The sequence below is a fragment of the Pan paniscus genome, chromosome 6 (genome assembly GCF_029289425.2).
Source record: "Pan paniscus chromosome 6, NHGRI_mPanPan1-v2.0_pri, whole genome shotgun sequence".
NCBI classification, from domain to species: domain Eukaryota; kingdom Metazoa; phylum Chordata; class Mammalia; order Primates; family Hominidae; genus Pan; species Pan paniscus.
Window position 1 is genome coordinate 22,382,400 of NC_073255.2, and position 17,042 is coordinate 22,399,441.

The 17,042-nt window shown below is 37.1% G+C and overlaps 1 long non-coding RNA gene across 1 annotated transcript in view; it reads right to left on the reverse strand.

Moving 5' to 3' along the window:
- The window catches only part of LOC130541687 (uncharacterized), a 96,362-nt gene extending 87,995 nt beyond the window's left edge, over positions 1–8,367 (reverse strand). The window contains exon 1 of the long non-coding RNA XR_008955771.1: positions 8,210–8,367. This is a non-coding gene — a long non-coding RNA (uncharacterized LOC130541687). The remainder of the gene's footprint in view (positions 1–8,209) is intronic.
- Positions 8,368–17,042: the final 8,675 nt, after the last annotated feature.

Consider the following 17,042-nt stretch of genomic DNA (forward strand, 5'->3'; position numbering starts at 1 on the left):
CAGTGAGTCAAGGAAAAAGTATAGCCTTAAATATACTGAAGAGAAGAAAGGACCCTCAAAATATGTACAACTATGATACATTAATTTTCCAAAAAGATAAAAATGGGAAAAAAGGAAAAGAAAGGGCTTAAATCAATTATCTAAACTTACATCGTAACAAAAACAAAAAAAGGAGCAAATTAAACCCAAAACAAGCAGAAGGAAGGAAATAAGAAAGATGAGAACAGAAAAACCAGTAAAATTTTTTAAAGAGAAAAATGGAGAAAAAAATCAATTTAGCCAAAAGCTGGGAAAAACTGATAAACCTCTAAGCAGAATTACAGAAAAAAAGAGAGGGAGAGCAGATACAATTATAAACACCAATATTTCAACAACTCAGAAGGGATGAACATATTTCTTGAAAAATACTAATTACCAAAGCTTACTCAAGGAGAAATACATAATGTGAACAACTGTCTATCTCAAAGAAATTGAAATAAACTTTCCAACAAGGAAAATTCCAGGACAAGTTGTATTCATAGCAAACTCTACCAATAACTTAAGGAAGAAATACGAATTATCTATAAAATCTTAAAAAACAAGAAGAGGGGCAAACACTTTCCGACTCATTTTGTGAGACCAGCATTACCATGATACCAAACCTAGATGAAAGAATTATAGTGAATAGAAAACTACAGACCAAAATTCTTTATCAACATAGAGGCAAAAATTCTCAATAAAATCTTAGAAAATTGAATCAAGCACTGTATACAAAAGATAATACATCACAACCAAGTGGGTTTAAACTAGGAATACAAAGCTGTTCAATATTGGGGGGGAAATCAACATAATTTACTGTATGAACAGTCTTAAAAAGAAAACCACATGAATTATCTTGATAAATGCAGAGAAATCATATAACTCAACAACCATAATACTAAAAACTCTCTGCCAACTAGAAATAAAAGGGAACTTCTTCCCTTTTATTGAAGTTAAATAATTTTAAAAGTAATTTTATTTTTTTTTAATTTGCATGCCTGTTTATTAAATAAAATTAAAGACAAGGGAATTAGAATAGCCCCCAAAAAAATTGAAAAAGAAAAAAGTGAAGCCCATACTGCCTGATTTCAAGACTTTCTATAAAGCAGTAATCAAGAAAGTATGGTATTAACATAGAATAGAAACATAAATCAATGGAACAAAACAGTATTTTACCAAAACAAATATGGTCAGTTAGTTTTTTTGCCAAAGGTGCAAAGGAAATATGAGCATGCAGGAATAGTTTTTTCAACAGATGGCACTGGAAAAATTGGATATCAACATGCAAAAATTAAAAAAAATCCTTCCACCATTATCTTGTATTATAAACAAAAATTAACATAAAATGGATCATAGACTTAAATGTAAATCTTTATAAAATACCTAGGAGAAAACATTTGTGATCTTAGATTAGGCAGTGATTTGCTAGATACAAAACCAAAAGCATGTTCCATTTTTCTTTTTTTTGGTTATTCGCAATTTATTTATTTATTGTTTACAATAGCAAAACTAAGGGATGTAAAGTGGTAACTTGTTTTTTTTTATTATTATACTTTAAGTTTTAGGGTACATGTGCACATTGTGCAGGTTAGTTACATATGTACACATGTGCCATGCTGGTGCGCTGCACCCTCTAACTCGTCATCTAGGATTAGGTATATCTCCCAATGCTATCCCTCCCCCCTCCCCCTTTATCAAAATATATAACTTCTACTCTTCCAAATATACTGTTAAGAAAATAAATACAACCAATTGACCTAAATAAGGTATTACTGAAAGACATGTCAGAGAATGACATCAACAGGGTGGCAGAACAGCCATCAGCCCAATTCTCAACCCAGAAGCACTGATTTCTCAACCATCTGCAGATAAAAGTTTTGGGAGCTTCAGGATCTAGATGGGGGGTTGTGACAGGCTGGTGGAGCCCAAGGCCATGGAAGGCTGCTTTGACAAGGCAGGCCTGTGCCCTGGGGTAGCAGACCAACCACTTGATACAGCTCCACAATCAGAAGCAGTAACCCATCACCCACCATCAGCTCCTTTTCACGCAGTCCCAGAGGGTGACCCACCCACCCAGTACAGAGGGGTCACACCCACCCATACCCTCCAGTAGTTACAGGCCCACTGACTGTGGACCCGACTGCATACACAAACACAGCCCCATGACCAATGGAACAGAACAGAGAGCCCAAAAATAAATCCACACTAAAGTTTCTGCTATGCAAAATAAGATCTGGAGAATGTTTTTAAAGGCATGTCAGATAAAGAATCTGTATCTAGAATATGTAAAGAACTCTCGAAAAGTTAAGAAGATAATTTTAAAAGTAGGCCAAAAAACTGAACGGACATTTCACCAAAGAAGATATACAAATGGCAAATAAGCACACGAAATAATGTTCAGTATTTAGTCATTAGGAAAATGTCAACTAAAACCATAATCTGATACCACTACCCCACTCATTGATTAAAAATTGAAAAAAAAAAAAAAAAAAAACCAGACAACATGGCAAGGATGTGGAACAACTGAAGTTCTCAGGCGTTGCGGGTGGTAATGTGAAATGACACAGCCACTTTGAAAAGTTGTTTGGCAGTTTCCTAGGAATTAAGTATGTACTTAACCACACAAATCTAAAAATCTTGCTTCATGACTCTTACCCAAGAAAAATGAAAACTTCTGTCCCCACAAAAACTGAATGTTTACAGTGGCCTTTACTCACAATCACTAAAAACTAGTAAAAGCCCAAATGTCCTTCAGCTGGTGAATTCATAAATACACTGTGTTTATCCATACAATGGAATACAGATATAATTCAGCAAGAAAAACAAATTTGTAATACAGATGAGAAAAATGAATTTCAACTGTATTGTGGTGACAGAATCCAGACCCAAAGGGCCTCATACTGTATGATTCCATTTAATTGTCATTCTAGAAAAGGCAAAATTATAGGAATAAAAGGCAGATCAGTGGTGGCCAGGCACTGAAGGTAGGTAAGAGTGATCTGGGGGGGGCTTTTGAAACTGTTCTAGATCTTGATTTGGTGGGGTACACATTTGTCAAAACACATGAAAAAATACACTAAAAAGGGTGAATTTTATATATAAATTATACCTTAATAGAACTGACCAAAAAACACATAGGAATAAACTAAATGCCTCTGAGATTTTTTTCAAGTCTAGTGGATCAATATGAATAAACATGGTCTGAGAGATAGAACCTACACTAACAGAACAAATCTCATATAGGCTCTATCCAAAGCAATAAGTACTGATCCAGTCTAATAATGATGATGATGATGAGGCTAAATATCATAGCCCCCACATTCCCTTGCTACAAAAAAAAAAAAATATGCTCATAAGATCTTTTTATCTCCTAAGACCCAAGATCAATCCTCAGCACCCACATGGTCATTTCCATATGGCTTTGTCTGTCTCCTGACTTGACCTACTTTCCCAGCCAACTCTGATCTTTCTTACTCCTCTTTGTTCTCTGGTACTCCCAATCTGTCATCAGCAAAATCCACAGGTATCCTAAACATTTTATGTAAATGCTCTCTTGACCGTCTTGCTGTATCTGAAAGGTGAGTTCCTTTGAGGACACTGCTTCTCTTATAGCCTTAGTCGTCTCATGGGGTTGCTGTTTTCTCTCTCAAATCTCTATGCCGCAAGGCCAGCAGTTTCAATAGTTGTCTTTCTTGTGCTTAATGCTCCTTCCAAATCATTGTTCTTGTCATATCAATAGAAACTTCTAGTAATTTGAAATTAACCTCTGACATCATAGTACCCAATACCCCTCCCTGTTGTGGTCACCTACTCGCATCCATCTCATGGGGCATTTCTTGAAGAGTTTAGCTTGTGGCTCCCTCTGTCCCTTCATCACCAGCGTTTTCACAGTTCTTCATATCCCTGTAGAAAATCCTTCCCCTATCTCAGCCTTTACGTCTCATGATCATCACCTCACCTCCAGTAACCTTGATCCTTCTGCGACTCACTCTCCAGTCATACCTCCAACAACCCTTCCACCTTCTCACTGTCAGCTGATAGCCTCATTTCTCATTTCATGAAAAACAGAAGCAGTAAGATAATGTCCTCATTCTCCATCCAGTGGTCTACCCACCTAACTGCATGTTTACTGTATACTCCACCTTCCCCACTATTCCTTCAGATGAATATGTTTCCATCTAAGCTCAACCCTTCCACTTGTGAACTAGTACTCAATCCGGCTCACACAATAGAGGAAGTCACTCTTGCAGTTGGCTGCTATCACTGTCGGAATAAACCAACAGTCGAAGAACCATCTGGACACAATCAACTTTCAATTTCCTCTATGAGGATTACACACTTTATGCACTCTTCCTCTTCATTCAGTCTACCTCCTATCCCATGATCTCCACTCCCTCCTGGCCTGCCAACATGAAACAATTTTAGTGTTTCTTGATCAGGGGTAAATTGTACCTGTAGATGTCTATCTGGTGGCAAGCTGCACCTAAACTCCCGCCCCAAAAGGCTACATAAAGCGGCAGAGCACAGATTCTTTGGTGAGATCACAATTCAGCCCCATCTATAAAGCAAGCACTTACTGATTATCTGACCTTAGACTCTGCACCTCACCCGCCTCTGTGCATCTCAGGTACCTTCATGCTTGCTTGGCTTTAGCCAACTGCTCCGACTTGACACATTGCTGCTGTTTATTCTCAGCTGGACCTCTGGCCAGCTAAGTAGACTATGTTCACTTTTTCAGAATAAATCGAGATGCATTATAGCACATGAAAAGATAAAAATTGCCAAAGGAAGCATTTAGCAAAAGAAAAACAGGCATTTATTGATCTCTTTCCAAGAGTCTGCCCATCTAACCCTGTTTCTCAGTTTTATGAACACTCACACAGCCTTGGCAAAAAGAAAAGGTGATGCTCAAGAGTACCTTGCTGCATACTTCCCAACTTTAATTCAGGTACCACAGGCCTTAGATAGAAATCTCCCAGCTCAGAGCAGAACAATGATTCTACTCAAACCACTTGTCCTCTCACCAAGAGTACAGGCCTACTCTACCTCATGCACAAAGGATGGGCTCTGTTTTGCTACAGGTGGTTCTGGTAAATAGGATCAAAATGACTGCTTTATTATCAATCAAACCACATAAAGTTGGGGTCAGGGCAGAAAGGACTGGACACCAGTTCTGGATATAACTGGCTCATTGAGCAGCATGCCTCTAAAATCCTTTCCCAGGCAACCCATCCCACCCACCTTGGTTCATAAACTGCCTGTGCCACATTTGGTCTCTGGTTTCCCCTCACGAATACTATTTTCCAAACTTACATCTGTTTATTTCTTCTTTACTGCTGCCATGTCCCTTAAATATTTTTCTCATGTCTAAAAACTCCAGAAAAAAATCATTAGCTAAAACTAACTAAGCATATCAATGATTTTGAATATAGGCAGTGTTTTTATTCCTGTGTTATAAATCAGGAATCTCAGGTTCAGGTAATTTAAGTAGCCAAAGGTCATACAAGTGAAGGTCAGTGCTCAAATATGAATTTGGGGCTCTTATTTGAACCCCTCTTACTTTCCATTAGACCATGCTGCTGCTAGTAGCGGTGAAGGAAGGACACAAGGCATAACAGTCTATGAGGCCAAAGGCAGTAAGAAACAGTACGGAATTGTGTGTGGCACATAGTAGGTACTCGTGCTGAAAACAACATTGAGTTACTCAATGAATATACAATTGATTCCCAGATTCCATGGGCTTCAAACTCATTTCCATAATCCATGATTTCCTATTTCTTCTCCCTGCTAAGCGGAGCCTGCTGCCATATGGTAACTTTGCCAGTAACAGTCTAGCTGCTTCTAACCAGGGCCTGCTTTCCCTTGGCTTTAGCACTCAAAGGTCAACTTGACCTTGCAGGGAAAGTGAGCAGGGGGCAAGCACCTCTGAGGACACGGCAGACAGCTGCAGTGTGGCTTTGACATTTACAAGAAATGAAAGCATCTCTATTTAGAAAACTTTTTTAAAGATACAGAAAAAGTAAGTCTAAAAATAGCCAAGATCTAAAGTTCCCCAAATAATTAATATCATGTCCCCATAACCTAAAGGATTCTCTTGATTTCAGTGGAAAAAAACTCTGCTTTTAAGTTTGAGAGACCTTTTTTCTTGCGGAAAACTGGGCAACATATTGTCTGATTGGGTAACTTCTTTGAAGCCTGCCTTTATTAGGAGTTAGCTGCTAGTCTGCTCTTCCTTGGATCTCAAATATTTTAGTTAAAAAAAGCAGTATTTTTAGTATTGCTGATTTATAGTTATCAAAATGCTATGATTGCAGATCATGCACAGTGCATCCATCTGGGCAATTATCTTTTGGTTCTAATGGTTAGAACTGTGGCAGTTTCTGAGGTGTTAGAGTTCAGGTTCAATTCAAAGCATCAATGATGCTCTTCACACTAGACCAGGATCTGCCTCTGTAAGACAGACTCAATTCCCTTCTCTTCTTTTTTTGCAACAACCACAGCCATTACCCCAGCCTCAAATTCATATCCATTGGTTCAGAAGCCCTAAGGAAGGGCACTGATTTCAGAGAGGAAGCCCAACATGTGCAGGATTTTTTGCCCTGGATCCAGTGATATCTTTGAGAATCAGAAACACTTATTCTAATGTATTTTAATTTACTTTTCAAATGGAGCATTTAAACAAAAGCTGTTTATTGGGTTCAAATTCAGAGCCAAGTTGTGTGTCAAGAGAGTCTTAATTTTTCATAACAGGACATGTTTGGCTCTAATGTGTGGGTTATGAGTCAATATATCAAATTTGACTAAAGTATTTGCTCTAAGTAGGGAGCAAGCCATTTAGCATTACAAATCCTGAACCTTTTGCAGGAAGGAGGGAAATAACTTTGATTTCTAAGCTCTCTTATTAAGATGAATCAAAGTTGATGAATAAACTTTCTGGATTGCTTAATACCTTCCAGATATCAGTATCAAGGCCTTGGCAAGGCAGGTGAAAATATTTCCATGAGCAAGAAGCAATTGAGAAGGACTTCCTCTGTAGGATAAATTCTTGGTAATTCCTGTGGGAAATTTTCCTTTATCCTAACTTCTTTTTTTTTTTTTTTTTTGCCTTGCCCTATTCTCAGTGTTTTTAAATACACAAAATATGGCTTTCTACTAAAAACTGGTAAATGAAGTTGGAAAAATACAAACACACACACACACACACACGCACACACATGGTAGCCCTTTTATTGCAGCCATGTACGTAGCTTCGCTGAAGAGTTGACAAGATATATTGTGCAGCCACAGAGAGACACCACATCTTCCTTCCTCCCAGCACAACTCGTACAGTGATTAAATGTGATTAAAGTCTCAAGAGCTTGGACACAGTCATATCTATTTTGGTACCACTGTCTTGATCCATCCCTACAGCCAGAAGGGAATCACCCTCTTTGTGTAAATGTTTGCTTTGTTGGAAATTCTCAAGCAGAAATTAATAGTATACATGCTTCAGGAGGAGTAGTAAATCAAGCATGATAAACAACTCCTAGGCAGTGTTTAGACTGGCCGAAAGTCATCTTAAGAATCGTGCACAATGATAGAATACCACATTTGGCATCTATACACCAGAAGTATCTATAAACAAAAAGCAAAATGGAGATCTGTCAATTAACCAACTAGTCTGATTAATGGGATCTGTCAGCATAGGTGGATAATAAATGACTAGAAAAGTACCAAGTCTCCACTCATTCTATGTGATGTAGACACAGTTAAATGAATCATGAATGTTTAGTGCTCTTTATAGCAGTTAGCGAACACACTTGGAACTTGTCTCGAAATTAGTTTTGATCTCTTGTTTGAAGTCAGACGCCAATATTCTAGACCCCTATGACATCATCTATTACAGACTCCTGGTTATCGAAGAGTTGAAACTAGTCAGATAGAATTGGCATGAAAAGAATTTTCAACAGAAAACAGTAATGTTCAAGGAAGCCGCGTCTAGGATTTCAGGAGTTCAAAGTTGCAAATATTTTTATAAAAACATACATACATACACAAACATACATACATACATGTGGAGAGAGAAAATGAAAAGCAAGAAGACCTTTTCTTCCTTAGTCCAAATCCAATTTAATAATTATCCAGGGTATTCTCAGTAAAAACCAGGTATTTATGCCTCTATATGTATGTCACCAAAATGGAGCCAGCTTACCTGAAGGTCCTCTGAGGCTGTCACTTTCCTCTAGTGCTGTCCCATAAACCTGAAGGATATACAATAACAAAGGGGACAATTCCGTGGGATGAAAATCTTATTTTAAATAACTTCTCTATACTGACTTCAAGCCAAATGAAAAAACTATAGCTTTTTTGGAATTTTATTCCATTTCTGTTGTCTGATTCATAAGTGTTGTTAAATATTTACCAGGAACCTGCCAACAGTTTCTCAACATTAGTTAATCATAGGTAATGCTATTCCATTAACAACTCAATAAACTTCTTTAAAGTTGTACAAGGTAAATTTCAGTACCTTAACACTGCTAACCCATCCTTGTAGAATAAATATTTGCTTTGAGTTTCTCTATGCCAAGATTTATGGGATCAAGTAATCTAAATCTCCTTTTGTAAATAAGGTGTGCCCTCAAGAGGATGAGAGTGCAGACTCTACAGTCTTGTCTGCCTTCTCTCCACAGGTCCTTGAATAAAGCGTTCCATGTCTCCAGATAAACAGACTTGGGGCACTTCTGACATGTATCCCAGCAGCAGAGGCTTTGGGAAATATTTTCAAGATGGTTCAAGCCTCCCTTCCACAGATTCTCTCACATCTGCCAGCCTGAAGTGGGCTGTGTTGGTTCATGTCTACCAGGACACTAAACGGCTGAAGGCCATTTTTTCTATTCTAATTATTGTTGCTTCTTTGTAACAATTTTTATAAAAGTCCAGCCTAATTTCTTTCCCAGCACACATGTATCTTCAGACACACATCTAAATCCAGGCTTTCATGATTAATCCTACTCTGAGTCAGCTGGGATAGAGCTCTGATGATGGGTTATCCTACATGGTCATTAACTGCTGTTTGCACAAACACATCACTCAACGAGACTTCCAGTGGATCTACCTTGTATGCAGAGTAGAAAGCTGCTTGTATGGAGTGACTTCTCTGTTGCCTGACCAACCACATGCAAAAATAACCTTTCCACTCACTGATACTGAATTCTCCCAAAGAAGACAAGCCATCCAATCAACATCTCTCATAGTAAAGCACATGGCAAACATTATAACTGTATTACTGTATTATAAAACTGTATTATTAAAGTCTACTCTTACAGAATATTCGAGGAAATTAAAAAATGACAAATTCTCATTTATGTACACACCACTTATATCAGGTTCTTCTGGAGAATATATTCTGTTTGACCAAAGAGGAAGGAAGAGAGGATAAATTATGTTTACTGGAGAACTATCTAACCCAGACTTTGTACTAGGTGCTTTATGAAAATTATCTCTTTAATTTCTGCAACCACAATAAGCCACAGATAACCCTGTCTTTGCTTCAGAGATGATTGTGCCCAGTCTCATAGGAGTTAAGCAATTTTTCCCAAGTCCTATAGCTGGTAAATAATCAGTTTAAGATTCAAGTAAATCATTTTATCAAAGCAACATTGAGGCAAGAAAGAAGAGTATGATATACAATTTTTAAAAGCCCATACACCCACACATTTCCTGTAAGGAAAAAAATATATTGATGTGTATGATAAAAATTAAGCCCTCAGCTCCTTGAAAAAGAATTGTTTGAGCCCCTGTAAATCTTTACCCAGTTAGTGTTCAAATAAATATTCCTGTAAAGATATCTTCAGGGTGAGAAAAGCCATAAACAAACTCCATTGTCATTTCCAGCATTTAAATCAGGACTAATCACAAGGAGCCAGTGTTAGCCCAATCCCCCTCACCTAGTTCCCCTCACTCTTTGCCAATACGCAGTTTTTAATCTGTTTCAGGAAGGAGTCCGAGGCGGTTTGGAAATACAAATTAACCTGAAACTACTTCCTAAGGCATTACCAGAAATCATGTTTTAGATTTCGAGATGACTTGCATTGTTCTAAACTTCCAGGCTGTGCCAATGGCCACAAAGGTAAATGGGGCATTGGGACAACCTTGTGAAGGACTAAGTTGCAACATGAAGCAAGCACACTCTTCCGCATGAGTCACCTGAAAATGAAAACACAAGAATAGCTGGAAAAGATGATAATGTCTGACAACAGCATTTCAAATAAGACACAAAAAATTTGTCTGCATTTGCTTTCAGGTCATTAAATACCACATGAACTGAATGTTTGAGAACCCATTGGCTATGGATCACTCTGATTCAACAACCCAATTAATCATATTCTCAGGTCTATGGCATAATCAGTGTTTCTCAACCTACACTGCATAATAAAATTACCTGAGGAAATTTTTGGCTTTTTGAGTGTTTTTATTTAAAAAGAAAAAAAAAATCAATGCCTGGACCCCAATACCAAAAATTTGGATTCACTGCTGTAGGGTAGAGGCCAGGCATTAGTATTTTTAAAAAAGCTTTCCAGGTGATTCTAATGTGAGTCATGGTTGAGCACCACTGTTAGTTGTATGAAGTGGATTTAGAAATCTTATCCCTTAGACCCTTAGGGTTGCCAGAGCTGTCATGGCTATGAAACCTGCAAGAATTTGGGCAAGTTACTGGTCCCTGAGACTGTTTCCAAATCTCCAAAGTGAAAGCCAGAACACCTTTTAGGCACATGCTTTATCATGCAGGCCTGACGATCATGGTTTCAAAATAAATATCTGTGAACCTAGATACTTTATTTTCCTTCAATCATTTTTGATTCATATGTCTTTAGAATGAACACTGAAATGTAAATTGTATGTGAATATATCTTCCACATGTAACAGCATTACTTCTTTTGACTATGTAACTTAAATTATGTCTTCAGGATGCCAAAACAATTGGCTCAAAAGTAGGAAAATATTGTTACCTAATATTTGCTGCGTCTCTATATCCCTAAGTTAGAAAAACAGCACGTTTTGATTTTATGTTTGTTCATTTTATTCTGTTTAAAAAAGACAAGCTACCCCATATTTAGAGGCTCCTAGTTCATATCAAGACTCAAGTTGCAAGTCTTGGAAACAAAATAAAACCCCAAACTTAGTGCTTTAGACTTTTTATACATCCTACCCTATGTTACTGAGAAATTTGTTGTTGTGAGAAGGAAGACTTTAACTTGCATATGTACATATACATGCAAGTATGCTAGCATGATTCCTGAAACAAAGTGTTTACTAGATATTTATTAAGATTGTTTTTAAATATGAACTTCAACATCTTGATTGAATGATGAAACATGGACATATGAATCTAACTTTGGTATCTGCTCACTATCAAATGCTACAGAATCAAGAAAGTGAGAGCAACAATATTTCCTGTGCAACACACTATACAACTTAAATTTGGAAATATTTTTTGCTTTCATGAAAGTTTTATGATAATTTCTATTTACAAATTTTGAGGGGTGGTTTATAATTCTACTGTATTCTGTATCTGTAATCAAATCTTTGACAAATCAGTTGAATTTTCCCCCACAAACATAAAAGACACAGAATCAATAAATAAAAATACTAAGATACTTCACACAGCATCTTTTGACATTTGTAAAGAATTTTAGAGTACAAAGTAATTCTCTTTTAGTGAATGCATGGATTATACTATTATATAGAAGAGCACTACTTAGATCATAGTAGAGAAGGATATATCTACGACCCTATGAGACTGATGCTGCTAGTTGTTGCCAATATTTACCCTCACACTTCATTCCTTGGGGTAGCAATGTGCCCTGGCACAGGTGATAGCGTATGACTACACTGACCAAGTCATAATTTTGTTCCTTATTTCCCAGTCTCCCTTGCAGCCAGGTATAGTTATGTGGTCCAGTCCTGGCTATGAGAAGTACAGGGAAGTCTCCTGGTAGGCTTCTGTCATTGTGCTTTCCTGACAAAAGGAGATAGGCACAAGAGGCATAGCCCATTCCCTCTAGCTTCCTGCTTAATGAGGCATCCTGTAATTAACTGAAGTTTCAGAAGCTATCTTGTGACCATAGGCAGCAATCCTAAGGATAAAAGACAACAAAACAAGGACAATTGGACTAAAAGATAAAAAGATCCTGGATCTTTGATGGAAGCATCAGGGACCTAAATCAATGCCAGCAAACACCTACTCTGGACTTCCTATTATATGAGAAAAGTAAACTACTTAGGAGAAAATCATAATCCCCATATCTGAAAGAGATTTTAAAGCATATATTTTCTCACAAATCACCACTAAAGAACTTACTCATGTAACTAAATACAACCTGTACCCCAATAACTTATGGAAATATAGAATAAATAAATTTCATATGGGATCAAAGAAGACCCTGTAGAGCCAAGACAATCCTAAGCAAAAAGAATAAAGCTGGAGGCATCATGCTACCTGACTTCAAACTATACTACAAGGCTACAGTAACCAAAGCAGCATGGTACTGGTACCAAAACAGACCCATAGACCAACGGAACAGAACAGACCCCAGAAATAACACCACACATCTACAACTATCTCATCTTCGACAAACCTGACAAAAGCAATGCGGAAAGGCTCTTCTACTCAATAAATGGTACTGGGAAAACTGGCTAGCCATATGCAGAAAACAGAAACTGGACCCTTTCCTTACACCTTATGCAAAAATTAACTCAAGATGGATTAAAGACAAGTGTAAAACCCCAAACCATAAAAACCCTAGAAGAAAACCTAGGCAATACCATTCAGGACATAGGCATGGGGAAAGACTTCATCTCTAAAATACTAAAAGCAATTGTAAAGAAAGCTGAAATTGACAAATGGGATCTAATTAAACCAAAGAGCTTCTGCACAGCAAAAGAAACTATCATCAGAGGGAACAGGAAACCTACAGAATGGGAGAAAATGTTTGCAATCTACTCATCAGACAAAAATCCAGAATTTACAAGGAACTTAAACAAATTTACAAGAAAAAAAGCAAACAACCTCATCAAAAAGTGGGCAAAGGATATGAAGACACTTCTCAAAAGATGACATTTATGTGGCCAACAAACATGAAAAAAAAGCTCAACACCACCAATCATTAGAGAAATGCAAATCAGAAACCACAATGCGATACCATCTCATGCCAGTCAGAATGGTGATTATTAAAAAGTCAAGAAACAATAGATGCTGGCAAGGCCGTGGAGAAATAGGAACACTTTTACACTGTTGGTGAGAATGTAAATTAGTTCAACCATTGTGGAAGACATTATGGCAATTCCTCAAGCATCTAGAACCAGAAGTATCATTTGACCCAGCAATCCCATTACTGGGTATATACCCAAAGGAATATAAATCATTCTACTATACAGACATATGCACATGTATGTTTATTGCATCACTATTTACACAGCAAAGACATGGAACCAACCCAAATGCCCATCAATAATAGACTGGATAAAGAAAATGTGATACATATACACCATGAAATATTATGCAGCCATGAAAAGGAATGAGATAATGTCCTCTGCAGGGACATGGATGAAGGTAGAAGCCATCATCCTCAGCAAACTAACACAGGAATGGAAAACCAAGCACTGCATCTTCTCACTCATAGTGGGATTTGAACAATAAGAACACGTGGACACAGAGAGGGGAACAACACACCACCAGGGTCTGTTGGAGGGTGGGGGATGAGGGGAGGGAATTTAGAGGATGGATCAATAGATGCAGCAAAACACCATGGCATATGCATACCTATGTAACACACCTGCACATTCTGTACATGTATCCCAGAATTTAAAGTAAAAGAAAAAGAGTTGGAGAGAATTTAGGGTGTGTCCTGGCCAAGGTTACACAAAGAATGCAAGTAAAAGAAAGAATAACTACTGGACAAAAAATAAAAATAAAAAATAAAATAAAATGATAACTTTTTTTTTCTGTCAATGAGAAATAATCTTTTATAACAAGTCAATCATTAGGAAAGACATTTCAAGCTCACTTTCACTGTTGCCCTTATTTTTCTTCCTAATTCCTGACACTAAAAACAACTATTTCTACTACCTCCAACTACCTTAGTTATGGCCATATAAACAGACTCTTTCCCTCTCCCTCTCAAATATATGTGAATATATGTGTATATATGCATATTTACATAGCCAAATAATATATACTCAACTTTCTGAATAATTCCATCCACTTGAAACCTAGTTTTAAATGTGTAGGAAAGCAATTAATATGAGCAATAGAGTACAGATTGCACAAGAGATGCTTCTACTATACTTTATTTCCACGACTAGACAAATGCCTTTGCATATGTTTTAAGAATAATAAACTGACCACATATCCTTTCCAACTTAACGATTTATGAGGAAGTTGGTTTCAAATAAACCAAAACAGTGCTACCCACAGAAATAGCAGAGAGTAAGGATCTCTTAAAAGGGGCTTCTTCTTCACCACTGTGACTCACCAGAAGCCCGGATTTGAAGAATGCATTTGCCTTCAAAACCTGAAGGCTATTCTAATCCTGACTCCTTGTACAGACCTGGAAATTTACCTAAATTGTTAATGCCCTGGCTACCAAATTGACACAATAGTAATTTCCTCCTGTTTATCTCATAAGATGTTGAGGAAGTTACCAAGAAATTTTAAAGTACTATACATATCAGTGCTATTAAAACATTTTTTATTTCATACACTCCACAAATACCCAGTTACCAATTTAAATATAACAAGCAGTCCTCTAGCTACATAACAGGGTACTATCAGCCAGACAATAAAATAACTAGCTTATTTTAGAGCACATAAAACATCTCATCCTTACATTTTTACTTGGGTGAAACACAAGGTTATTAGCCTTAGTATTTTTTTTAATCAAAAGTCATTTAACCAAGTAACAATCTGATGGACAAAGAGCCAAGCAGTAAAATTATAAATTTCCTTAAAGTTCTGGAAAAATATTCTACAGTTTCAATATGTTATATAATATGTTTAAACTATTCTAAAAAAAGTACCCAGAGTCTCAATCTGTCCAGTCTGCATTAATCCACAAGAAAACAATAAGACTATGGTATATGACAGTTTATCCATAAAAAAACCATAAAGATATTTGCATAAAATATTTTTAAAACATCATATTCTAAAAACATACAAATACAAACCATTTTTAGACATATGCTTATGAAAAGTATTACAATCATGAGCATTTTCATGGTGCTCAGAAAGATAAGATTTAAGTGGTATGGTTATAACCAATTAATTGGAAAAATAGAAAAGCCGAAGAGATCACTTATAAAAGCAATTTTCTAGTATGTCCTGTGTTGAGAAAGGAAATGTATACTACCTACTTCCTAGGAGTCTATAATTAATATTACTTAATCTACTTTACTATCAATGTCATAAAAAGGCAAAGTATAGTTTTATTTTTCTTTTTTTTATTATACTTTAAGTTCTAGGGTACATGTGCACAATGTGCAGGTTTGTTACATATGTATACAGGTGCTATGTTGGTGTGCTACACCCATTAACTCGTCATTTACATTAGTTATATCTCCTAATGCTATCCCTCCCCACTCCCCTCACCCCACAACAGGCCCCAGTGTGTGATGTTCCCCGCCCTGTGTCCAAGTGTTCTCATTGTTCAGTTCCCACCTATGAGTGAGAACATGCGGTGTTTGGTTTTTTGTCCTTGAGATAGTTTGCTCAGAATGATGGTTTCCAGCTTCATCCATGTCCCTACAAAGGACATGAACTCATCCTTTTTTATGGCTGCATAGTATTCCATGGTGTATATGTGCCACATTTTCTTAATCCAGTCTATCATTGATGGACATTTCGGTTGGTTCCAAGTCTTTGCTATTGTGAATAGTGCCGCAATAAACATACATGTGCATATGTCTTTATAGTAGCATGATTTACAATCCTTTGGGTATATACCCAGTAATGGGATGGCTGGGTCAAATGGTATTTCTAGTTCTAGATCCTTGAGGAATCACCACACTGACTTCCACAATGGTTGAACTAGTTTACAGTCCCACCAACAGTGTAAAAGTGTTCCTATTTCTCCACATCCTCTCCAGCACCTGTTGTTTCCTGGCTTTTTAATGATTGCCATTCTAACTGGTGTGAGATGGTATCTCATTGTGGTTTTGATTTGCATTTCTCTGATGGCCAGTGATGATGAGCATTTTTTCATGTGTCTGTTGGCTGCATCAATGTCTTCTTTTGAGAAGTGTCTGTTCATACCCTTTGCCCACATGTTGATGGGGTTGTTTTTTTCTTGTAAATTTGTTTGAGTTCTTTGTAAATTCTGGATATTAGCCCTTTGTCAGATGAGTAGACTGCAATTTTTTTCTCCCATTCTGTAGGTTGCCTGTTCACTCTAATGGTAGTTTCTTTTGCTGTGCAGAAGCTCTTTAGTTTAATTAGATCCCATTTATCAATTTTGGCTTTTGTTGCCATTGCTTTTGGTGTTTTAGACATGAAGTCCTTGCCCATGCCTATGTCCTGAATGGTATTGCCTAGGTTTTCTTCTAGGATTTTTATGGTTTTAGGTCTAACATGTAAGTATTTAATCCATCTGGAATTAATTTTTGCATAAGGTATAAGAAAAGGGTCCAGTTTCAGCTTTCTACATATGGCTAGCCAGTTTTCCCAGCACCATTTATTAAATAGGGAATCCTTTCCCCATTGCTTGTTTTTGTCAGGTTTGTCAAAGATCAGATGGTTGTAGATGTGTGGTATTATTTCTGAGGGCTCTGTTCTGTTCCATTGGTCTATATCTCTGTTTTGGTACCAGTACCATGCTGTTTTGGTTACTGTAGCCTTGTAGTATAGTTTGAAGTCAGGTAGCATGATGCCTCCAGCCTTGTTCTTTTGGCTTAGGATTGACTTGGCAATGTGGGCTCTTTTTTGATTCCATATGAACTGTAAAGTAATTTTTTCCAATTCTGTGAAGAAAGTCATTGGTAGCTTGATGGGG